Below are 26,542 nucleotides of genomic sequence, written 5' to 3' on the forward strand. Positions count from 1 at the left end.
AATATGATGACATTGCACACAGTGATAACTTTACCTTCTTTACAAACTCAACTTTTTTTTTCTTTTTCTAATTGTGTTGGCTACTAATGTCAGAACAATATTAATAATGGTGGTGATAGTGAATTTTCTTGATTTATTCTGACTTTAGTGGGAAGGTAACTCATATTTCTTTATTAAGCATAAAGCTGACTTTTATACTAAGAAACAAATTTTATTCTATTTCTATAGTGTTTTTATCAAGAACTATTGTTGTCATTTGTCATATGTCTTTTCAGCCACCATGAAATATATATGTTTTTCTTTTTAGCTATGTAATTAAAAGAACTGCTATATTAATAGCTTTCCAGATATCAAATCTTGCTTGAATTCCTGGAATAACCCCACTGGTTATAATAAAATATTTTTTAATGTGGTGTGGGCTTCTGGTTGCTGATATTTACTTAAGATTTTTTGCATCAAAAATCATAAGTGAGATCAGTCTATTGGTCTGCTATTTTCTTTTTGCACAAGCTTTGCCATGATTTGCTATCAATTTACACTGGCAGTCCTCACTTTGCACTATAGTGTGAAACTGTAAAAATGACCATGCATACTGAAACCCTGCACAGTGATCTTAATAATCCTTGGAATCTGGGTGCAAACTTCACAGCAGCATACATATTTGTGTTAACAGTTTCACCAGATAACTTCACATAAGTCAATATACACTATCTTCTGAGACAACAAAAACCAGCTTTTACTGGCAGTGAAGGCTCTTTTCGGTCTCCTCATGGTCTCTGTTTTCTTTCAATGCAGCAACTAACTTTAATGTTTTAGCTTGAATCCTAGCTAAACTGGTTGGGATTTTTTATTACAGTCTCCACTTAAAAGTAGAAGCAAATTCTGTGTTTCAATCATAGTGGCTTTCTGTGCTTAGTAAATTTTAAACTAAAAGATGTTAACGCAACTTTAGCGTTGTTCTTATAGTCATCAAACTTTTTCAACATGGTTTGTACCATAACATCATGCAGATCTAGATCTCATCCTATCTTTGCTTTGCTGTTGCCATTTTCAAATCTAATTTCATCCACTTTCACTCCAGCATCATCAGTTTCCATGTCTTTGTCACACTTTAATCTTTGTTGGCCAATTTCTTCTTTCAATAATCCATTTTTGAAAAATGTTGCATGAGTTTATCACTGGGAGATAAGAAAGCAACGCAATTATATGTTTTTCTGTCTGTTCATGAAGTAACAGATACTCAGTGACCAATCAACCAGTCACCAACAGACTTTGAAAGAGGTGACATGATGATCACTGATCATAATGCATATCTGTTATGTACATAATGATTTGTGGACTAAAGAGCTAGCAGTGAAGTTTTTTACTTTAATACAGTTATTCATAGTTAATATATCATGGTGACTGAAACTTGAACCCTGCTGTTGGGGAACTGGTGTTATTTAACTAAACTGTAACAACTGAAATTCATGTGTATTGGAACCATGCAATATGAAGCTGCATACAAAGTATTAGGAAGTTGTTTTTTTTTTTAACAGCATTTTAGAACAGTTTTAAAAACATTAGAATTTTCTGCTCAATATCAGGTAGAGTTTCCCTGTGAACCATCTACTCTTGCTTCCTTTTTTTCCCCAAGATATCTATGTATCTTCTATGGAAATAAGATGCTTAGATTTTTAAGACTCTTTCCAGGGTCATTCATGGTAACTTATATGTTCTAAGGAAATGATTCATGTTATCCAGGTTTCCAATTTATTTGAATAATATTAAACATTAGCTCTCCAGGTGTGCAGCAGATATAGGTTGGTTACCTCAGGTGGATCCCTTACCATAAGAAAGTGCTTTTTTGCTGCCTTTTTTTTTTTTTTTTAGATTATCTGGGATCTGCTGTCATTGGCCCATCTTGCTATCCACTTTCCCTGAAACAATATTTGCTGCTCTTCATTGCAAGAAATTTGGAGGCACTCTTACCTGCTCATGGCAGACCTGACCCTTTTAATGGAGTCTGAATTATCTGACTTCTAATTTCACTGAAAATGAAGCATTCAGATTTTGTTAGTGTTCATCTTGTAACTTTTGCAAAATATTCAGAAGAGAAAGGGAAATTGCTGCTTTGCATTTCATGTTTGTACGAGAAGTAATCAATCACTGGTTTTTCAACACAAAGCTAGACAATTTCATTAATGAATATATATATATGTAATTCAGTGACATTGGGTTTTTAAATCAAACTTATTTATGAATTCGTTTGTCATTGTAACAACTAGGGACTTGGTTTGTGGGAAAAGTGTGGTTATAAAGGGAGAGTAGGTGACAGTTTTGGGGGGATGATGGAACAGTTCTGTATCCTGATTGTGGTGTTGGTTATATGAATCTATGTGCATGATAAAATTTCATAGAACTATTAAAAAAATGAAGAAAGTGCATGAAAAACTTGTGAAATACAAATAAATTCTGTAGCTTTTTATAATTGTTTCAATGTCAATTTCCTGGTTTTAGTAAGTGTACTATGTTTATGTAATATGTTACCATTGGGAGAATCAGGTAAAGAATACACAGGAACTCTGAACCATTTTTGCAAGCAAAATAAAAAGTTTGTTTGCATTTGAGCAAATTCTTGCTCTAATTATTAGATTGATTTCTTCATACAGAAACTTAGACCTCTTAAGTATTTAGATACGATTACAGATAGTAGGAAACTCAATAATACTGTTTAGTCTATGCACATTCAAGGTTCATAATGTATTTCATATGTGTCATGGTTGTATTTTCATATAACATGGTTATCTCTCTTCACTTGAAAAATTGGATTAAAAAATTGCAGACCACTGTGTTATACACTGCTGTTTTCTATACTGATCTCTGACAGGAAAACAGAAACTTCTCTGTTCATAGTGTGACAGGTTGAAAAAGGAAATACGATCCACTGTCCTTTGAAATAATCCAAGTTCACTCTGGATTCCCTTGTGGGGAAGGAAGAATGTCAGAATAATCAATGTGAAAAGTGGAACAAAGAGTCTTAGACATTGGGGTGGGGATGGGAAATCATTCAGCTTGGCTTAAGAAGATCTGTCATATGATTGAGACTAAGTTTTCTGAGTCATTCTGTTAAAGGCAGAAGTTGAACTAGATGACCCAAGGCAGTGCTTCACAAGCACAACTGATTTTCAGAAAATATTGGGAAGTTGCTCAAGTGATTCTGATGGCCAACTGGGTTTGGAAATCCTTTGATCCAAGGTAAATTTTACATTAAAAATATTGATTTAAGCAGGATTATAACAACATTCATTTCAGAGATAAATAATGTTCCCAACTAACAACCAATTAATTGAAAAAATGTGAGGGTTTTTAAACCAATCCATACATGCATTTTCAAAACTTAGAGGAATAATTATTCTTATTTAAAAATTGTTTTTTATCCATTAGAAATTCTGGATCACCTTCAAATCTTCATTCTCAAATGAAGAATGTATTTGACTGAAATATATACTAAATAGCAGCTTTAGTACAATGAGGTCAAAATTCTCTTTGATATATTACGAAGTACTGTGAGTAATTCATTACTCAAGATTTGAATAGGATCACTACCAAAAGAAGGAGGAAATACTTTGGATAAAGCTTCTATATGACTTTATAAGTGGTTACACATTTCTTGCTTAGTATAAGTTTTATTTTATATTCTCGTTAACTTTTCATTGCTTAATTTTCAAAATTGACTGAGAATTTTTTTTCCCTTAAAATATGTTTTAAATTGTTTAGGTAGAACAATTTTAAATTGTTTAGGTAGAAGCATCTACCTTTATGGGGCTAACTGCTTTAAATCCTGACTTTTCAATCTATATTACTGTATGCTTCAGTTAAAAAAAGTTTACCTTCAGACTGTTTTTTCTTTAATACTAATTTTTACCCTTTAAGCCATTGACATATTTTTAAAACAGAAACCAAGAACTGTTTCTTCAAATATTCCTAAGAGGAACATTACAAGAGAGATAATAGGCAGGATAATGAGAGATGTTGCCCACACTTGCCCATCTTCTCCCGTTAAGGTTCTAGGGTGTCACTCTTAGTTCAAGGCCCACACTTGAACTCTCATCACTGCCCTGTGGGAAGGGCTGGGGTCTGCACTGACAGAGAATGGCTTTTTTTCCTCCCAAGAAGTACCTGTAAGCTTGGACAGAGAAGACATCTATATCATACATAGTTAGGCTCCATGGGGAAAATATTTCAAAGCACGATGGCCACAGCCTTCTTCCTTCTCAGGAAATTATGAAGGGCCCAGGTACTACTCTGGGAATTAACCAAAGCACAGGTCATTTAGTGCAGCATCACGAGTAAGAGCTCTGTCATTTGGCAATGGCGTAGAGCTGATCTCTTGGTTGAATCCCAAACTGAGCTCTGCCTGATTTCAACGTGTTCCTGTATCTTCTTCATAAATACATTTATATAATTCCTCAAGTTCTACCAAACAGATGGAGGCACAAACTGACAAAATGTCCACCCTGTTCTTGGTGTTCTAAGCCTGTCTGACCCAAACAAGTGACAATGAGGGGTTTTGAGGACACCACCAACACCTGCACCATCACCACCACCTCGGTCTCTCTGAATCTGCAAAACCCAAATCTTTCAGCTCTTTGTCCTTAATCTTTGTCCTCTAGTCCTTTTGAACTTGAGTTTTAATGTCTTTGACATTGGCTTTCCTTCCATCTTTGATTTGAATCAGACGTTCATCTATCAATATTTCTTTGCCTCTGTCAGCTCATCCTCTGACCTTGCTGGTAGACAATTCTCCCTAGATCTCTCATGTTTCTGCCTGTCTTGTGACATATTTTGTTCTGCACTAGCTTTTCAAAGATGTTTGTTTAGCAAACAGCCTTGGAGATAGAATATCTCCTTCCAGTTCAGAGGGCAGATTTCTTTGCTGTCCAAAATAATAAAGACAATGGCTCTCCCCGGGGTAAGGATTGGGCAAGTTTGCTAGCAGCCCCTTTATAAGAATGAGGGTTTCCCAGGCTCTGAGTTCCTTAGCTTTGATGTACAACCACTGTGCATGTAGCATCTTTCTGGACCTGCCTCCCTATCATCCCTGTAGAGCTCAGGGAGAGGGAGAACCAAAGCAAACATGAAGCTCATGCTGCCTGCTGTGGTATGCATAATAAAGTCTTTTGTCTCTGATCCAGAAATCTTGTGTCTTCTGCTGGCACCTATGAAACTGTGGCAGGCTTGTGATTTGTGAGCTTGTAAGTAGAGTAAAATCTCAGAGCTTTCACAGTTCTTGATACACCTCAGTTTACATAAGCAGTATAACTGGCATTTCCTAGTTGGGGTTTCCTAGCACTTATTTCCCTTTCCTAATAACACCCTGATTCCCTCTTGAGAATTCTGTATTTCCTATTGGATACTATCTTCAAGAATATAATTAAATGTCCGTCTTCTCCCTCTTAAGAGATGGGGATATGACCCAGGCTAACCTCACTGGAACTTAAACAGAGTAACAAAGACAATGAAAACAATTGGCATTTATTCATCCCTGCAGTGGTTCCCTAAACAAATATTTCCTGCTATTTCTGAACATCCTTTTTCTAGAATCTAGGGATAACTTGAACTCTGCCTATGTCCAGGCCAGGTTCTTCACATTTCTCATGAATTTTTTTAGTTTCTAATTTCCCCCAAATACATTTCCTTTGGCTTAAGTTGACACATTTTCTTTTACTTTCCATCCTGATACACATTTTCTTCTTTTATTTCACCAATTTTATTTCATTTTTAATGGGCTATATTCCCCACTGATTCAACTATTTCCATTTTAGCTTCTATTGAAATTTACATCAAATGACTTATTACCAGGTCTCAGATCGAATGCCTGTATTATTGCACTAAAAGAATTTATGGTGGATTCTCAGAGAAAGGGGTGGTTAGCCGGGGAAGTGATGTGTTGGCGACGTGGAATGGGGCTGACAACCCACACTTATTCTTTTTTTTTTTTTTTTAAATATTTTACATAACAAATATCAGGTGAAAATGTAATCTCAGTTCAAAAGTTTAACAATACTAAATTGATATAGTACCAAATAGAATTTTTTAAAATGTTTTTCTGTTAAAAATATAATCTCATATCCAAATTTCACAAGGAACCACTATAATACGGAGAAAGGATTCCTAGGAGAAGGAGGCAATTTTGCTTGATGGAAAGTATCTGGGTTCTGAGGTTAGCAAGAGCTAAGTTCAAATCTGAATCAAATGTCCACACTTATTCTTTTGAATCCGTGAAAACTGCTGGGTTTCCATGTTTGCTGAATAATTAAAAGCCACGTGTGTTTTCTTGACTTTAGTGACAGCTATCAAGTTCTTCTTAAAATAATTAACTGAATTCAACTTAATAGTCTCCAATACAAAGAGGTCAGGTCAGGTTATCAGCTAAAAGCAATCAAGCAGTCAATCACATATGTTCCAACTAGTAAGTGATGAATAATTGGCTTGTTCTGTTATATTCAATACAAACTGAGTGAGTACAATACAAACAGATGGGAAAGCAGGAATAAGAAAATGCATACTATTTTGTACTGAGTTTGATCCCTCTTTGAGCTTGGTTAAGCCAAGAGTGTGTTTTAACAAGTGGCCTAAAATAGCAGGATTGAAATGTTTCTCCATACCATGCAGCTGTTTCTGAATAAAAAGAAACTACAATAAAAAGAATAGTAATTGAATGCTTACTATGTACAAGACAATCTAAAAGATACAAAGATGAGTAAGACCGAAGTCCTATCAAAAAGAAGATTACAGTGGGAGAAAAGAAGACAATTTGTTTAGCAAAACGAAGAAAAAGAACAATAAAAAACAAAAAATAAAATACAACAGTAATGAAAAAGAAGTGCTTCCTGGCTGGGAGATGGGGACCAAGATCAACGTAATCAGGGAAATATAGCTGTGAAGGAACATGGAGGGTTCTAGCAGTAGCAAGTATTTCTATGGAGCTGGAGACCAGAGGGTTTGGTGCATGTCCCTGGGGGTAGAGTGATAGAAGAAATGGAAGAAGCAGCAACTGGAAAGATAGAGTCTGTTAAGGGCTTCTTGTACCATGCAGTAACTCTGCCATTCTGAGAAATGAGAGCTTTTGAAGGTTTAGAGGCAGGAGTATACCATAATCCGAGTGAGGTTCTGAAAAGATAACTGGTGGCCACATGAAGGACAGACTGCAGAGGAGACAGACTGCAGGGCAGGCTGGCTCAAGTCATGCTGTAAGAGAATGAATGGGCCATCAGTTTGCAAGGTTTGAGAAGGCACAGCACGGAGGAGAGGAGCACTGGTTTCAGAGAGGGTTCTAGGAGAGTAGGTGAGGCCCTAAACAAAGATGGTGGAAACAGGCAGGGGACAGACTAGGAATGTCAGAAATGCGGTGGAGTTAGTGCCCATAGGTAACGACTGCTTGGGTGTGAGCAGTGAAGAGAAGTAAGATGACTCAGGGATGTATTTGCTAACCCATGTTTTAACAGGATTTTTTTTTTTTTTAAGTGCAGAGCTAGGCACTCCATCACCAAAATTTTTTGAAAAAACACTAGTTTATGTGACATTAAATTATTTTATTTTTTCTTGAAGGACCTCTCAGAGACTTTAATATGATAATGTGCATTCTGATTGCTCAAGAGAAAAGACTAGCATGCAGAAATTTCTAAGCCTAGTATAACATACAAATCTACCTTAGACCTATTCATACATATTGGAAACAAAATGCAGGGCTTTTAAACCTATGTGCCTGGAAGAATGAATTATAAAATAGAAACCCTCTTATTAATTCAACCAGGATGGATATTTGGTTTTCTAATCAAAATATTTGGTTAATTATTTAAAATTTTTAGTCACAAAACGTTTTATTTTAACTTCAAGCATGTAACAATACATCCCTTGACTAATTTCTTGAGGAAGGACCAGAACCTTTCCTACCAGTAAGGACTCTCTGAGAGAACGCCACTGTCCTCTTTCCTTTATAAGCCACACCCATACAGCATCATCTACAATATCCAATTTCAGTTTCTTTAAAATGATAAACTCTACATATTCACAGAGCAGTTAAGGAGACTGGTGGTTGGGTGGGGAGGTTGATGGTTTTAGGTTTGGATATACTGAATTCACAGTGTTTTTAGAATTTGCACAAAGAGTTTTTCTAGCAGGTATTTAGAAATTCATAAATTGCCTTTCCCTATGAGAATTAATCACAGTTAAAATATCAAATTTAATTTTTTTGCATGTATATAAGAGTGTTCGTGTTTGTTGTTTCTTTACCTACTGAAATCTGCTAATGAGGTTATTAAATCACCATCAAATCTCATAAAATCACATGGTTTATTTTAACATCTACCTTCACAAAAAACATTTTTTCAGACACAAGAGGTTTACATGTAGATATTAAAAAGACACATGGATACATTGGTTCTTGTCCCCACTAAGAATCACAGAGAAGCACAAACAGGAGCCACACTAGTGACAACACACACTTCTTGTTGAAAACCCATCTACCTCACAGTTATAGGAATGTGAAAAAAAAAAAAAACTTCAATGGGAAAGTCTTGAAACTCTATTGAAAAATATCTTGAAAATGGTCATTTCTTTGGCAATGATAGCATACCGTTCTATTGTACATCCCTTAAAAGTTTGACACTACTGCTAAGTAGTAGTATCATATTAGAAGTTTTCCCTAAAGGAAATTGAGTTTTCCACTTACTTGGAGCAAACCAGCCAGTTTCTCAAAATGATTTGACTCTCCTTGAGTGTTAATGATTTGTGTGAGTGGGTGTATGAGTTTGATCTATCGTTATTGTACCTATGTGGATATACCCTTATGTTCAATGCATGTATTGTGGGCACCATGTATTATTTTCTGAACTCCATGTATGGAGTTGAACATTCATGCACATATAACTAACTTGTGGTTTTTCTTCATATATAGTTAATCAAAGTAAAGAAAATTACAAAATTCAACTTATTTTATCTTGGAAATTCTGATAAAAATGTAATATTAGTATGAGAAATTCTCTTAATTATTATGGCTAATTTATCTCCTTTATCATGTTCTTGAATTCATTTTTTAAAAAATTTTACTGTATTAGGATACTTTAGAGAAACAGAATAATAAGAGAAAGACAGAGACAGAGAGATACAGAGATATTTTAATAAATTGGCTTATACGATTGTGGGACTGGCAGGTTTGAATTCTGCAGATCAGGCCAGCAGGGTAGAGAACAGGAAAGACTGATGTTTCATCTTGAGTCCAGAGGCATCTGGAGGCAGAAATTCTTCTTTCTCAGAGGACCTCAGTCTTTTTCTCTTAAAGTCTTCAACTGATTGAATGAGGTCCACCCACATTATGAAGGGTAATCTGCTTTACTCAAAGTCCACTGATTTAAATGTTAATCACATTTAAAAAATATCTTCACAGCAACATCTAAACTGGTGTTTGACCAAACATCTGGGCACTATAGCCTAGCCCAGTTGATACATAAAATTAATGTCATATGTAATAATGGTGCTGTATGTATCTAATATAAAATTCATCCTCAAATTCTTAAGAGAAAATGTTCAGATTCAAAGTAATGCGCAAATACCCACTATGCTCCAATTCCTAAACAATTGAACTAGGCTAGATCACAAAGGCTAGGTGTGGTTAAAAGACTGACAAGAATGATGAGTCATCTGTTTACCATTGTTTCCACTTAGATTTATTACCAAATCAGTAAATAAGCAGTTCTGGAAGTACTCAAATCAAATATGTGAACAGACATGACTCCCAGCATCTCCTTTCCCTCCTACAAAAGCATGACTGATGTGATTTCAGAGAGTAGTGTGTTTGCACTCTCAGTGCTGCTCAGAGCCACACACTCACCTTTCACAATATTGGCCTTGGAGAAAGCCACATCCACATTCAGTGGTCCACCTTATTATAAGGAATTTCTTGCTGTGCCATTTCCATGTGATAATTCTTACAATGTCTGGCCATGGCTGACCTTTACATTTAAAAAGAAATAGTTCAAGATTCAGAGTGGTGATAATAGTCAAAACCTAAGAATCTGTTAATGTTAGATACATATCTAACACTATTATCACTAATGGGATTTTGAATAAGTCCACAAACACTCTTTAAAATTTCCTCCCCCAAATTATGTTATTGTTTTTAACATAGTACATTCTTAAATAGCAGATTTAAATATGAGTATTTTCATAGAGGTTAAAATTAGGTTCCGAGTGTTGAGTAAAGCTAATCAGATGACTGAATGGAATCTTTAGGAAATTTTAAATAGGTTGCAGCAAGCAGGTTTATTAAAGAATTATTTATTAAAAATTTTAGCCTAATACACTGAGAAAACATACAATATTCCATTTGCCATAATGATGCATTTATCAAGTGTTTTTGGTAATTGTTAGAACCTTAGGTCTAGAGAATCCTTTGACCTAGTATTTGGGCATTTCATAATACATAAAGATAGAGCTACTTTTCATTTACAGCAAGGTAGTATAGCCACAGTGATTAGTCATATAGGTACTAAAGCTAGACTGCTGGGGTTCACTCCTAGCTTTTTGACTCATCTACTATATGCTCTTGGGCAAATTACTTAAACCTCAGTACAAACCTTGAATGTCTCATATGTAAAATGATGATGATACTAATGCTTACCTTTATTGTGAAACTTAAATGGATAGATAATATAAAGTATTCAAGCCAAGTTACAAGTTGAAATTTCATATTTTAATATATAAAAACCTATAAGATTCTCCTGAAATAAAAACCATGATAATTAGAAGTGAAAAATTCTTTCAGCAGGATTATCAGCAGACTGTATACTGCATAAGAAAGAGTTAATGAACTTGAGGATGGATGGTTCAGTAGAAATTATCCAAACTATAAACAAACATAAAAAAAAATTAGTGAAAATAAAACCACAGAATAGAAGATCCAACTCTGGGACAATATCAAACAGTCTAATATGTATATAGAATTGAAGCCTCAAAAGAAGAGAAAAAGGGGACAGAACAAATTTAAAGATGGTCTAGTCAAGATTTTTCCAAAAGTAATGAAGAAAAACAAACCATATATATGCAAAAAGCTCAGAAAGTTCCAAGCAGAGTAACAAGAAAGAAAAACACATTTAGAGACATTCTCTTTAAATACTAAAAATAATACATAAAAAGATGATCTTAAAGGCAGCCAGAGGTTGTCAGGGGGGAGTAGTGGGCAGGGTGGTCAGGGGAGGAATTAAATACAAACAAAGAATCACAGTGTTTGCCCCACTAGAAACTTTGGAAGCCAGAGGACAATGGAGCAACATCTTTAAAGTACTGAGGGAAAAAAAAATCAACACACAGATGTATATACTCAGAAAAACTATCTTTCAAAAATTAAATAAAAGTGAAATAATAACTTTTCAAACAAATGAAAAGTGAAAGAAATCATTGCCAGAAGACATGGGCTATAAGAATTGTTAAAGGACTTCTTGATCAGGAGAGAGATGATAATAGTTAGGAAACTGGATCTAAAAACAAAGAAATTGTTGCTTTTCCCTTGCTGCTTTTAATATTTTTCTTTGTATTTAATTTTTGATAGTTTGATTAATATGTGTCTCAGCATGTTTCTCTTTGGGTTTATCCTGTATGGGACTCTCTGTGCTTCCTGGACTTGATTGACTCTTTCCTTTCTCATGATAGGGAAGTTTTCGACTATAATCTCTTCAAATATTTTCTCAGGCACTTTCTTTTTCTCTTCTTCTTAAAAAACACAAATACATGGAGGCTAAACAGTGTGCTGCTAAGTAACCAAGAGATCACTGAAGAAATCAAAGAAGAAATCAAAAAATACCTAGAAACAAATGACAACGAAACCACGACGATCCAAAACCTATGGGACAGAGCAAAAGCAGTTCTAAGAGAGAAGTTCATAGCAATTCAAGCTCACCTCAAGAAACAAGAAAAATCTCAAATAAACAATCTAACCTTACACCTAAAGCAACTAGAAAAAGAAGAACAAAGAAAACCTAAAGTTAGTAGAAGGAAAGAAACCATAAAGATCAGAGCAGAAATAAATGAAATAGAATGAAGAAAACAATAGCAAAGATCAATAAAACTAAAAGTTGGTTCTTTGAGAAGATAAACAAAATTGATAAACCTTTAGCCAGACTTATCAAGAAAAAAAGGGAGAGGACTCAAATCAATAAAGTTAGAAATGAAAAAGGAGCGATTACAACTGACACCACAGAAATACAAAGCATCCTAAGAGACTGTTACAAGCTACTCTATGCCAATAAAATGGACAACCTGGAAGAAATGGACAAATTCTTAGAAAGGTACAACTTTCCCAGATTGAACCAGGAATAATTAGAAAATATAAACAGACCAATCACAGGTAATGAAATTGAAACTGTAATTAAAAATCTTCCAACAAACAAAAGTCCAGGACCAAATGGATTCACAGGTGAATTCTATGAAACATTTAGAGAAGAGTTAACACCTACCCTTCTCAAACTCTTCCGAAAAACTGCAGAGGGAGGAACACTCCCAAACTCATTCTACGAGGCCACCATCACCCTGATACCAAAACCAGACAAAGATATCACAAAAAAAGAAAATTATAGACCAATATCACTGATGAACATGGACGCAAAAATCCTCAACAAAATACTAGCAAACAGAATCCAGCAACATATTAAAAGGATCATACACCATGATCAAGTGGGATTTATCCCAGGGATGCACGGATTCTTCAATATACACAAAACAATGTGATACACCATATTAACAAATTGAAGAATAAAAACCATATGATCATCTAAATAGATGCAGAAAAAGCTTTTGACAAAATTCAACACCCATTTATGATAAAAACTCTTCAGAAAGTGGGCATAGAGGGAACCTACCTCAACAAATTAAAAGCCATATACGACAAACCCACAGCAAACATTATTCTAATGGTGAAAAACTGAAAGCATTTCCTCTAAGATCTGGAACAAGACAAGGATGTCCACTCTCACCACTATTATTCAACATAGTTTTGGAAGTCCTAGCCATGGCAATCAGAGAAGAAAATGAAATAAAAGGAATACAAATTGGAAAAGAAGAAGTAAAACTGTCACTGTTTGCTAATAACATGATACTATACATAGACAATCCTAAAGATGCCACCAGAAAACTACTAGAACTAATGAATGAATTTGGTAAGGTTGCAGGATACAAAATTAATGCACAGAAATCTCTTGCATTCTTATACACTAACAACGAAAGATCAGAAAGAGAAATTAAGGAAACATTCCCATTTACCACTGCAACAAAAAGAATAAAATACCTAGGAATAAACCTACCTAGGGAGGTAAAAGACTTGTACTCGGAAAACAATAAAATATTGATGAAAGAAATCAAAGATAACATAAACAGATGGAGAGATATACCATGCTCCTGGATTGGAAGAATCAATATTGTGAAAATGACTATACTCCCCAAAGCAATCTACAGGTTCAATGCAATCCCTATCAAATTACCAATGGCATTTTTCACAGAACTAGAACAAGAAATTTTACAATTTGTATGGAAACACAAAAGACCCCAAATAGCCAAAGCAATTTAAGAAAGAAAAATGGAGCTGGAGGAATCAGGCTTCCGGACTTCAGACTACACTACAAAGCTACAGTAATCAAGACAGTACAGTACTGGCCACAAAAACAGAAATATAGATTGATGGAACAGGATAGAAAGCCCAGAGATAAACCCATGCACATATGGTCACCTTATCTTTGATAAAGGAGGCAAGAATATACAATGGAGAAAAGACAGCCTCTTCAATAAGTGGTGCTGGGAAAACTAGACAGCTACATGTAAAAGAATGAAATTAGAACACACTCTAACACCATACACAAAAATAAACTCAAAATGGATTAAAGACCTAAATGTAAGGCCAGACACTACAAAACTCTTAGAGGAAAACATAGGCAGAACACTCTATGACATAAATCACAGTAATGTCCTTTTTGACCCACCTCCTAGAGCAAGGGAAATAAAAACAAAAAATAAACAAATGGAACCTAATGAAACTTAAAAGCTTTTGCACAGCAAAGGAAACCATAAACAAGTGGAAAAGACAACCCTCAGAATGGGAGAAAATATTTGCAAATGAAGCAACAGACAAAGGATTAATCTCCAAAATATACAAGCACCACATGCAGCTCCATATCACAAAAACAAACAACCCAATCCAAAAATGGGCAGAAGACCTAAATAGACATTTCTCCAAAGAAGACATACAGATGACCAACAAATACATAAAAAGATGCTCAACATCACTAATCATTAGAGAAATGCAAATCAAAACCATGACGAGGTATCACATCACACTGGTCAGAATGGCCATCATCAAAAAATCTACAAACAATACATGTTGGACAGGGTGTGGAGAAAAGGGAACCCTCCTGCACTGTTAGTGGGAATGTAAATTGATACAGCCACTATGGAGAACAGTATGGAGGTTCCTTATAAAACTAAAAATAGATCTACCATATGACCCAGCAATCCCACTACTGGGCATATACCCTGCAAAAACCATAATTCAAAAAGAGTCATGTAGGGGCTTCCCTGGTGGCGCAGTGGTTGAGAATCTGCCTGCCAATGCAGGGGACACGGGTTCGCGCCCTGGTCTGGGAAGATCCCACATGCCGCGGAGCCACTGGGCCCGTGAGCCACAATTACTGAGCCTGCGCGTCTGGAGCCTGTGCTCCGCAACAAGAGAGGCCGCGATAGTGAGAGGCCCGCGCACCGCGATGAGGAGTGGCCCCCACTTGCCGCAAATGGAGAAAGCCCTCACACAGAAACGAAGACCCAACACAGCCATAAATAAATAAATAAATAAATAAAATATTAAAAAAAAAAAAAAAATATTAAAAAAAAAGAGTCATGTACCAAAATGTTCATTGCCGCTCTATTTACAATAGCCAGGACATGGAAGCAACCTAAATGTCCATCGACAGACGAATGGATAAAGGAGATGCGACACATATATACAATGGAATATTGCTCAGCCATAAAAAGAATCGAAATTGAGTTATTTGTAGTGAGGTGGATGGACCTAGAGTCTGTCATACAGAGTGAAGTAAGTCAGAAAGAGAAAAACAAATACCATATATTAACGCATATATATGGAATCTTAAAAAGCGGTTCTGATGAACCTAGTAGTAGGGCAGGAACAAAGACACAGACATAGAGAACGGACTTGAGGGCATGTGGGGGAAGGGGAAACTGGGAATAAGTGAGAGAGTGGCATGTACATATATACACTACCAAATGTAAAATAGATCGCTAGTGGGAAGGTGCTGCATAGCACCAGGAGATCAAGTCGATGATTTGTGACCACCTAGAGGGATGGGATAGGGAGAGTGGGAGAGAGGGTCAAAGGGGGCGGATATGGGGACATATGTATATGTATAGCTGATTCACTTTGTTGCACAGCAGAAACTAACACAACATTGTAAAGCATTTATACTCCAGTAAAGACGTGAAAAAAAAAATAAAACATTAAGAGTGCTAGAAATGGTAAAAAATGGGTAAATATAAAGTTTTGGGGTTTTTTTAATCTTTAAAAATAGCTGAATGTCTAGAGCAAAAATAGTAAGAATACATTGTGGGGTTTAAGTCATGTGTAGATATAAAATATATGATAACAATAATGCAAAGTGTGGGAAAGAGAAAATCGAAACATATTATTATAAGGTTGTCAAACTATATGTAAAGTGTAATCTTATCTGAAGGAACACAGTGATAAGTTAATGATGTATACAGTAGACCCTAGAGCAATCATTAAAAAACAAAATTAAGAGCTATAAATAATAGCTAGTAGTTGGAATAACATGGAACCATAAAATAATACTCCAAAATAAAACCGGAAAACAGAGAATAAAGGAACGAAGAACAAAGGAGACAAACATAAAACAAGTAGCAAGACAGTAGACAAACTCAGTCATATTAGCTATATTAAATGGAAATGGTCAAATACTCCAATCAGAAGACAGATTGTTAATTGGATAAAAAGAAGCAAGGACCAACTACATACCATGTATAAGAAACCCACTTCAAATATAAAGAAATAAATAGGTTAAAAGTAACGGAGGTTAGGATTGACATATATACACTACCATGTGTAAAATAGATAGCTAGTGGGACCCTGCTGTATAGCAGAGGGAGCTCAGTTTGGTGCTCTGTGATGACCTAGAGGGGTGGGATGGTGGGAGAGATCCAAGAGGGAGGGGATATATGTATACATATAGCTGATTCACTTCATTGTACAGCAGAAACTAACACAACATTGTAAAGCAATTATACTCCAATAAAAAAAAGCAGAAAGTAAAAGGATGGAAGAATATACTAGGAAAAAAGACTTCGAAGAAAGTTGTAATGGCTGCATTAATATCAGACAAAAGAGACTTCAGAATAAGGAATTTTGCCAAGGATAAAGGGGTACATTGAATAAGGATAAAGGGGTCAATTCATCAAGAGGGCACAATGGTTCTAAATTCATAAACAAAATCTGAAAGATCTGAAACGAGAAAGACAAATCTGCAATTATAATTAAAGATTTTAGTACTCCTTGTTCATTCATCGATAGAACAAGTAAACAAGAAAACGTAAGAGCTGAACAATACTTAACCAACTTGACATAATTGACATATATATAACATTTCATCCAACAACAGCATAAGTGTTTTTTTCAACTGTACATACATGAAACATTACTAAGATAGGTGTATTCTGGGCCATGGAACAACCTCAACAAATGTAAAAAGATTGAAGTCATAAAAAGTATGTTCTCTAATGCCAATGGAATAGCCAAGAATGAATAATCAAAATGTATCTTTCTAGAAAAATCTGAAAGTATACCCAAATATTTAGAACGCAAACAATACATATCTAAATACACTTGGGTCAAAAAGAGAAATCACAGGGTAATCAGAAGATACTTTTGACTGAATGCAAAAGAAAAACAATATGCCATTTGTAGAATGTGGTTAAAGCAGTGCTTAGAGGAAAGTTTGTAGCATTAAATTATTATATTGGAAAGAAGATCTCAAATAAATAATCTAATGCAAATTTTTTTCTGTAAATGGAAAGATAGTGAGTAATTTTGGCTTAATGGGTCATACATACAATCTCTGTTGCAACTATTTAACTATATTTTCATAGTGTGAGAGCAGCCATAAGGAATATGTAAAACATGGGTATGACTATGTTCCACCTTATTGGAATAGAAAGTTCTTTGTCAGCCTTTTAAAAAATTTTAGCCATTCTTGTGGATATATAGTTAAATCTCATTGTGATTTTAAATTGGTTTCTCCTACAGATTAATGTTGAGCCTCTTTTCACATGTTTATTTACCATCTGTATATCTTCTTTAATTTAGTATCTTTGAATATTTTGCTCATTTTTTCAACTAGGATGAAATTAGGTTTTCTTATTATTGTGTAGTACAAGTTCTTTATTTTAGACACAAATGTTCATTTGATGAAAATACTATCCTTTCACTATTGAATTACTTTGGCATTTTGTTGAAAGTCAATGGAACAAATATGTGTAGATCTGTTCATTAACTCATTTCTGTTCCATTGATCTATCTCTATCATTATGCCAATACCATACTATCTTGATTACTTTTACAGTAAATCCAATTTTTTTCTTTTTTCAACGATATTTTGACTACCCTAAGTCCTTTGCATTTCCATGTAAATTTTCAAATCATTTTGTTAATATCCACACAAATACTCTGCTGGGACCTTGATTGTTATTTCACTGAATCTATAGATAATTTGGGGAGAATGCACTTCTTATGAATATTGAGTTCTCTGATTCATGAAGACAATATATCACTCTATTTCTCTCAGCAATGTTTTGTAGTTTTCAGTGTATATTTGTTGCACATATTTTGTTAAATTTATCCCTAAGTATTTCAATTTTTTTCTGATGCTTTTGTAAATAGTATTTTAAAAATTTCTTTTTCCAATTGTTTGTTGCTAGTATAAATAATATTTTTGTGTTTGTGTACTGACCTTGTTAAATTCACTTAAATAAAAACGAGTGAATTCTGCAAGATTACCCATAAAAGTTAGTACACTAACAAAGAACATGTGTAAACTGAAATTAAAAGCTCAATCTGTAATTGCTTCAAAGAACATGAATTACTTAGATATATACTTAACCAAACATTTACAGGATCTGTAAATGAAAAATTACAAAAGCTGATGAAAGAAATCAAAGATCTAAATAAATTTACTTAGCTCTAGACTAGTTAAAATTTCCACTGAGAGACACAGGCCCTAGAAAATCTGAAAAAAGTAATATGGGAGGAATCATGATACTTTATATTAAGGCTTACTATATATCTACTGCAATCAAGATAGAGCAGTATTGGCAGAGTAAGAGACACACAGATCAAAAGAACAGAATAGAGAACCCAGAAATAGACCCACACAAAGATGCTGAACTGATTTTTGACAAAGGTGCCAAAGCAAATCAGTGAAGGAAGAATAAACTTTTCAACAAAAGTTGCTGAAGTAATTGGACTTTCATAGCCAAGAAAAAAAATGAACTCAACCTAAACCTAAATGTAAAGTGTAAAAACTGTAAAACATTTAGAATAAAAGGACAAAAGTCTTCGGGGTCTAGGGCTAAGAAAAGAGTTCTTAGATTTGACAGAAAAAGCACAATCCATAATTTAAAAAATTTGATAAATTGGAGGGCACCAAAATTTAAAACTTTTGCTCTGTAAAAGAGTATATGAAAAAAATGAAGACAAGCTACTGACTGTGAGAAAATATTGCAAACCATGTATCTGACAAAGGATTCGTATCTAGAACAAATAAAAAACTCTAAAAACTCTACATTAAAAAACCCAAAAAAATCCAATTGGAAAATAGGCAAACAACGCAAACATTTCACTGAACAGACTATATAGATGGCAAATAGACACATGAAGAGATGTTCCACATCATTAGTCATTAGAGAAATTCAAATTGAAACATGAGCTACCTCTATATATTTATCGGAATGGCTGAAATAAAAAACAGTGACAACGAATTCTGACAAGGATGTGAGGAAATTGGAGCACTCACACATTGCTGATGAAAATGTAAAATGATATAGTTACTCTGGAAAAGTGTGCCTGTTTCTTATAAAATTAAACATGCAATTACCATGTGACTCAGCAATTGAAGTCTGGGCATTTATTCTAGAGAAATGAAACCTTATATTCACAAAAAAAATCTATACACAGATATTGATAGCAGCTTTATTCATAACAGCTCAAAACTGGAAACAGTCCACATGCCCATCAATGGGTGAATCGTCAAATAAACTGTGGCATGTACACACCATGAAATATTCAGCAGTAAAAAGAAAAACAACTACTGACACACGCAACTTAGATAAACCTCAAGGGAACTCTGCTGAGTGAGAAGCCAAGCCAAAAACATTACATACGCTATGATTCTATTTATTTAACAATTTTGAAATAATAAAATTATGAAAATGGAGACTGGATTAGTGGTTGCCAGGAATTAAGAATGGAGGGGCTGGATAGGAAGCAGGTGAGTGTAGTTACGAAAGCAACACAAGGGATCCTTGTAGGCACGGAACTGTTTTGTATTTTGACTGTTGTGTTGGATATAGGAACATACACAAATGATAAAACTGAACGGAAATAAATGTGTGCATGTGCGCGTGCACGCACGCACAGATGAGAACATGTAAAACGGAAATTGGAATAAGATTGGTGGATCTTATCAATGATAATATCTTGCCTGTGATATTGTTCTGTAGTTTCCCCAGATGCTACCATGGAGGAAATTAGAGAAAGGGTACATAGGGTATCTATTATTTCTTACAACCGCATGTGAGGCTACAGTCATCTCAATGACAATTTCAATTAAAAAGACTGACAATTCCAAGTGTGGGTGAAAATGTGGAGACACTGGAAATCTCATCCACTGTTGGCCAGGATGCAAAATGGTAGAGCCACCTTGTAAAGGGTTTCATTAATTTCTTACAAATGTGAAGGTATACGTACCTTGCAACTCAGCAATCCCACTCCTAGATATTTACCCAAGACAAATGAAATCATATGTTGACACAAATATCTAAATGCAAATAAGATATTTCTAAAAAGGCAAAACTATTAAGAAATCAGACCAGTGGTTGTCAGAGGCTGGGGGTGAGAAGAGAGAATTGATTTCCATAGGGCATGTACAAAGGAACTTTATGAAGTGATGGAAATATTCTATATCTCAATTGTGGTGGTGTTGATATTGTATACATTTGTCAAAACTCATCAAACTGTCCTTAAAAAGGATGAATTTTATTGTATGTTAGTTATACCTCACATTAAAAAATTCAGCAAGACTTATGAATATATGATCAATATACTGAAACGATTTCTATATATAACAAATAGAAAATGAAATAAAAATACCATTTACAACAGCATCAATGAGCAACAAATTATCTAGGAATACATCTAATAGATGCACATACCTCTACACAGAAAACTAAGAGACATTACTGAAAATAATGAAAGATACACAAGTTCATTGATTGGAAGACTAAATGTATAAACAGATCAATTCACCCAGCTCCAAATTGATCTGCAGATTCAATGCAATCTCAGTCAAAATCTCTTGGCAAGTTTCTTTTTGAAATGACAACTGAGAAGCTGATTTTAAAAGTTCTATGGAAATGCAAAACAGTGCTAAGAAGAGCCATGGCAATCTAGAAGAAAAGAGTGGGAGGATTCACACTACTAGATATTAAAACTTCTAAAGCCACAGTAATTAAGTGTGTCTGATATTGGCTCTAGGATGGACAAAAAAGATCCACCCTTATAAGAATACCTGATTTATGACAAAATGATACTAAAATACAATGAGAAATAGATAATGCTGGATTAATTTGATAATTCATCAAGGTAAAACAAAAACCTATTAGAAGAAAACATAGGAGACTATCATCATGACCTTGGGCCAGGCAAATATTTATACAATAGGACACAAAAAAGCATAACTTCTAAAAAATATTAAATAAGAACCTCTATTAAAACATGCCATTATGAGAGTGAAAGGGCAAAGCACAGAATCAGAGAAGATATCTGCATTGTATATATTATAACAAGGATTTATATCCAAAACATAAAAGAATTTCTAAGAACCAAGAAACCCAAGGGGGAAAAGGGGCAAATTTCTTCACAAGTCAGCATATACGAATAGACAAAAGTCATATGTAAAACGTCTAATTTCTTTAGTCATCTGGGAAATGCAAATTCAAACCTCAAATGCAATACTAGAATACAATCAAACAGAATGACAAAAAAAAGAGAAAAGAAAAAAGAAGAAAATTAAACAATACCAAGTATTGACAAGGATGTAGAGCAATAAGAGACTAGTGTGTATGGCTGATGTGTGTAGAAATTGATACAATCACTTTGGAAAATTGTTTGACATTATTAAAGCTAATCATACACATACCATAAGATGCAGGAATTTCACTCATCATGAAAAAGAAATGTATACATATGGACACCAAAAATATGCACAAAAATGTAACTGCCTGCAGAATTTCCAAGAGCCCAAAACCAAAACAATCCAAATACCCATTAGTAGTAAAATGGATTTTTGAAAGTATGGTCAATTCACACAATGCAATATTATACAACAGTTTTAAAAGACAAACAATACTATAGCAACGAAAAGGGGTACACCACTGTTACACATAGTGTGGATAATTATAGAAACATAACATTAAGGGAAAGAAAATAGCACAAAAAGGACATATTGTTTGATTCCATTTCTATGAAGCTTAAATAAATAGTCAATACTAATCTATCATGAAGAAAGGCAGAATAGTGGTCTTCTTTGTTGGGGGTAATGTCTAGGAAGTGGCAAGGGAGGTTTCTGAGAGTATGATTACAGCCTACTTCTTGATCAGGGCAATGGTTAAACAGGTATGTTCACTTTATAAAAATGTATAGGACAGGAACTTAGGATTTGTGTTTCTTCCTGTGTATGTTATATTTCAACCTAAGTTTACAAACAAAATAGGAGTAACAGACACTCATTAAAATTGCAGCATCAGTTCTTTTGGGACATACCTTTGTATCAATTTAGAACAAGAATAAGTAGAAAGCTAGATGTACACAGGGGCTTTTTCTAAACATTAAAAATATATTCTTCTAAGAATACGGTCATTAGAATGTAGCTAAATTTTGCCAGTGTGGTAATGACAGTGTGTATTTAAGAGTAGAAATCTAAATATGCAGTAAATTTCAAATGACTCCATTTTAATATTGGATAATTCTAATTTTACTATATTAACAAGACAAGCAAGCAGAGACCCTATCTTAAAGATGAGATTAGTGCATATATTTGCATGATGAATAAAATTTTCCCAGAAATTCAGGAATCTATGCCTTTGATATGTATCTCACTACTATTAGTTGGATTCCCTCCAACTGTTAGGCCAAAGGAGTGAAAACATTAGTCATTGCCAAGTTCCCAGTGTATTTCCTTGGACCACCAGCTAGAAAATTCCATGTAAGTTTATTTAGTCAACCGGTCTGTTTTAAAATTCTTCTATGTACATCACCCATTTGTGTTTTAAAAAAAAATTATTAAAAATTTTTAGAGTAAGACTTTTATTATTCCAACAATTTTATAAAGAATGTGAGGTAATGACTATAGAACCCTGTAATTATTGTAAAATTACCTAACAGAACATGCCTTGTTGGCCCTTTTAGAAACCTCTATGGAGTACAGACACACACACACACACACACAATACTGTGTTCTGGTGGAAGAAGCAGAAGGTCTTGAAGAAGTGACTTAAGTTTACTGAGTGAAGCATACATAGAAAATTATTTAGAAAATGAATGACCATTGTTTGCAATAAAACCCCAAAATATCAAATTTAAGATGCCCATGATATTCTGAGGATCAAGGAGCACACACACATGCACACAATTTATTGGATTACTGCAATTTCAGAGGCAGGAAACCTGACATGGTGAGATACAGTATGTTTTTGGGGGTGGGGGGAGAATATTAAGTCCTTATAGAAACTTTAGGAAGATACTAAGGCTAGATCTTTTTGTTTTTCTACCTTCCTTTGAAAGGTTTTATATCTCATTTCTTTCTTTGTGAAATGTTTCCAAAATTCATTTGCTCAGTATGTACTTAAAAGAAGTTAACTTAAAACAACTAGCAGTTGTTTTTACTGCAGGCACGTTCATGGATGTTCTATTGGTTCAAGGATAAAATTAAAACAAGATATCCTCTGTAAAGCAAATATATTTATTATGCACTTTCATATACATAGGGATCTTTGCTTAATATAATACAAGGAATAAAATAAAACTTTTACAATGTGAAATTCAATGTACATTTTAGGCTATTTACATACCCCAAACCAAGGGAAAAATGAAAAAAAGAAAAAGCGTTTGTCTGAAACTACATTTGCTGAGAAGTGTAAGTGGAGGACGTTAAAGTAAAACAAACATTTGCATAGGCAAACAACATTGGAAAAAGTACTTACTCCTGTTTTTTCAATCAGTGAACTATTATTGGTGAGGATCCCAGGAGGCATGGGGGTGAGGGTGAAGGACAACATAACTGGCTGTACTTTGCAGGACATACTGAGTTCTGGTCAATTTTCCTTCCAAAACCTTTCCTACAAACATGGAGATTTTATTTTTCATTGCTGTATTTTTTATCACTTCCTTTATTATCAACTCATGACTGTTAGGGAAGGAGCACACATGGAATGGTATAAAACTGTTATAAGCACATGGCATCATGGTTGTGTTGTGGCATCAGGTGATTTACAAAATTTAAACATTTTTATTTTAAAAATAGCTATTTAGGAGTTTTATATTTGTGGGACTATTTTTACTCTCTTAATGAAGCAGAAGCTATTGTCGGTCATGGTATTAAATAAATCCCCACAGAAACAAATAAGCAAAGCAGGGCATCTTCAGCCCCCTTTTCATCCTTATTCTAACTGAAAGCCATTGCTGTTCTATTCCAAAACTTAATTAATATAAAAACATCCAGAGGAATATTTACTTTTGAAAATCATATTTTTCCAATAGGTTCTCTTCCTACCAACTGTTTCAAGTGTATATAGTATGGATATGAAAACATTTAGCTCTTCAGAAAACATAAATCCCTTATGTAATGAGTCATATCTTTGCCCTTTGGCCACAAGGTGCATTTTTGTAAAAACAATAAAATTAAATAAATACAATTCCAATAATTCAAGGTTTACTAGAAAAACTGGCAGCTTTCAGGGTTCTCTTTCTAAAGAAAAATATACCTAATAAGAAATTGGAGCTTCATCTTCTAAAATTACGTAAATGTACTGTATTTGAGATATGAGTAAAGTTGGTTATAATAATAGGATGTGTTCATATTTATTAACAGAATCATTAACACTTTTAAGGCTACTTTGCAAGAGTCCTATTAAGTGTATTTAATCAATGTCCCATAGGGACAAAAATTCAATACTTGAAACATTCACATTCGAGTAATCAATATTGCCATGTCACCTTAATATTAATTGAACTTATCTCCTATTCTTGATTATGACTTACTGATGACATAAACGCATGAGTTTTGCTGACTTTAAAAAACAGAAGCAAAAATAAAAGCCTTATAGGAAGATCAAGTGAAACATTTATCACAACCAATTATACATTTCTATTTCTGTGAACAATGTATCATGTATATGTCCTTCATATATGAAGATGACATTACTGACCTCAGTTACTAAGACATTTTCTAAAGATTTTTTCCAGTAGTAGCAATGGTTTTGTGCTGAATCTCCAAATTCTCTTCCCTTATTCCTCCTTATGCACATAGAAAGAACAGAATTTCTGGGTTTTGTAAGATCCCAGGGCTTTTTCAAAGATGAAACCTACAGCCTTGGTTTCTAAACAATAAATTTTAATCTTTCCAGACATGCACACAACCCACTAAGCTAGCTCAACTGGTTTAGAGTCCACCCAGGAGGCTAAAGCTCTGGGTCACATGCTCATTTGAGTGGTCAACTTTGTTTTCCTTGGTTACAGACTTCACCCTTAACCCTGGCATCCATCATTCTGGAAGCGATTGTCCAAAGAGAAAAACAGGAAAGAGTATGTGGACAGAAAAGTGCAAATCCATCACTACCATTTATCAAATAGCAGTAAAAAAAAAAAATACACCTGTGCTATGGCCGATAGGTTAGTGGTGTCATCAGTGAAGGAAAACATGTGTTATATTCATCAAGAATATTCATCCAACTAATCACTAAAATTGATCCAATTGATTCTGAGTGGGGGCTATTTTGGTCATGCAGTGATTTACAAAATAGAAACAACTGAGAGAGAAGCTAGCATCACAATTTACAGTGGTAGATATTTTATTTAACTGGATGGAAGAGAGAAGGGTAGTCAATGAATTGTTCAGGGATCAAAAATCTACCCTCAGATAGACAGGTGCATCTCCCTCTACACACATGCCACTGAGGCCTGGCTCTGTCCCTGAGAATTTTCATGCCTCAGGAATGATCATCTGTCTTCTTGAAGGTGGAATGACAAGTGAGTGGAAGGTGAAACTGCATCCCAGTGAATGAAGCAGAACTTTATTCTGCCTATAGTCTGTGTGTGTGTTTTCTTTTCTTTCTTTTTTCTTTTCTTTTGCTTTTTTCTTTTTTTTTTGACACCTTTAGCCAAAGATTAGGAGGATTCTACCGGGAAATCCAAATATAAACTACTTGGAGCAGATCCCTAAAATACTAGACATTTTAAAAAGCTTTCATGAAACTATTTTTTCACCTCGATGTGGCATTAAATAGAAACACATTTTTAACCAGTGCTGAAGGTGTAGTGAACGTAAAATAGTTGCATGATTTATTTTATTGAGTGACATTTTTAAGGATACAGGAAACAAGCCATACACTACAACAAGGCAAATACAACTGAAACAGTATGCTTAAGTTTTGTTTGCCACAGAAAGAAAAAAATAAATACAAAGAACACTGCCTTTTCATATATATTTGATCATGGCACATGCACATTTATCAAATCTTAACTTAAAATACTTTACTCAAAATCTTTTTCAGCTTTTATCAGGGAACTGCAGTATGTATCTGCATTTAAAAAAAAAAGTGCTTATGCTTGGATAGTGAATACAAAGCACACAAAATGAGATTTTTTTTAAGTATAGAGGGTTACACTGAGAAGGCAGCCTTACTATTTAGGCACATTACAGTATTTAAGGTAACTGTACTGCAGATATCACATTCTTCATTTTTTTTTTTTCAGCAAATCAACAGGCATTTTATGTTTTCATCCAGTAGCTGAAGAGTCACTCCAATCACAATGTCTTCTGTTTCACAGAATAGGAAACTAATGCAAAAGTTAAAAAAAAAATTAATTTCTATATTATACTTATTATCTAACTACATCGTTTTAAAACCCTACAAAAGAATATATACATATATTTACTAT

The 26,542-nt window shown here is 34.3% G+C and overlaps 1 protein-coding gene across 16 annotated transcripts in view; it reads right to left on the reverse strand.

Annotated features, from left to right (window-relative positions):
- Positions 1-559: 559 nt before the first annotated feature.
- ANKRD50 (ankyrin repeat domain containing 50) overlaps positions 560-26,542 on the reverse strand; it is a 67,028-nt gene continuing 41,045 nt past the window's right edge. For 10 of the 16 annotated variants that reach the window (XM_082462082.1, XM_082462081.1, XM_082462070.1 and 7 more), the window contains one exon: positions 10,397-26,440. The gene's annotated coding sequence lies outside the window, so the exon portion shown is untranslated. Of the gene's footprint in view, positions 26,441-26,542 lie in introns of all 16 variants that reach the window. The other 6 variants (XM_082462074.1, XM_082462085.1, XM_082462084.1 and 3 more) reach the window with 1 other exon arrangement.

This window comes from Balaenoptera physalus, assembly GCF_965194825.1.
Source record: "Balaenoptera physalus genome assembly, chromosome: 5".
Taxonomy (NCBI): Eukaryota; Metazoa; Chordata; class Mammalia; order Artiodactyla; family Balaenopteridae; genus Balaenoptera; species Balaenoptera physalus.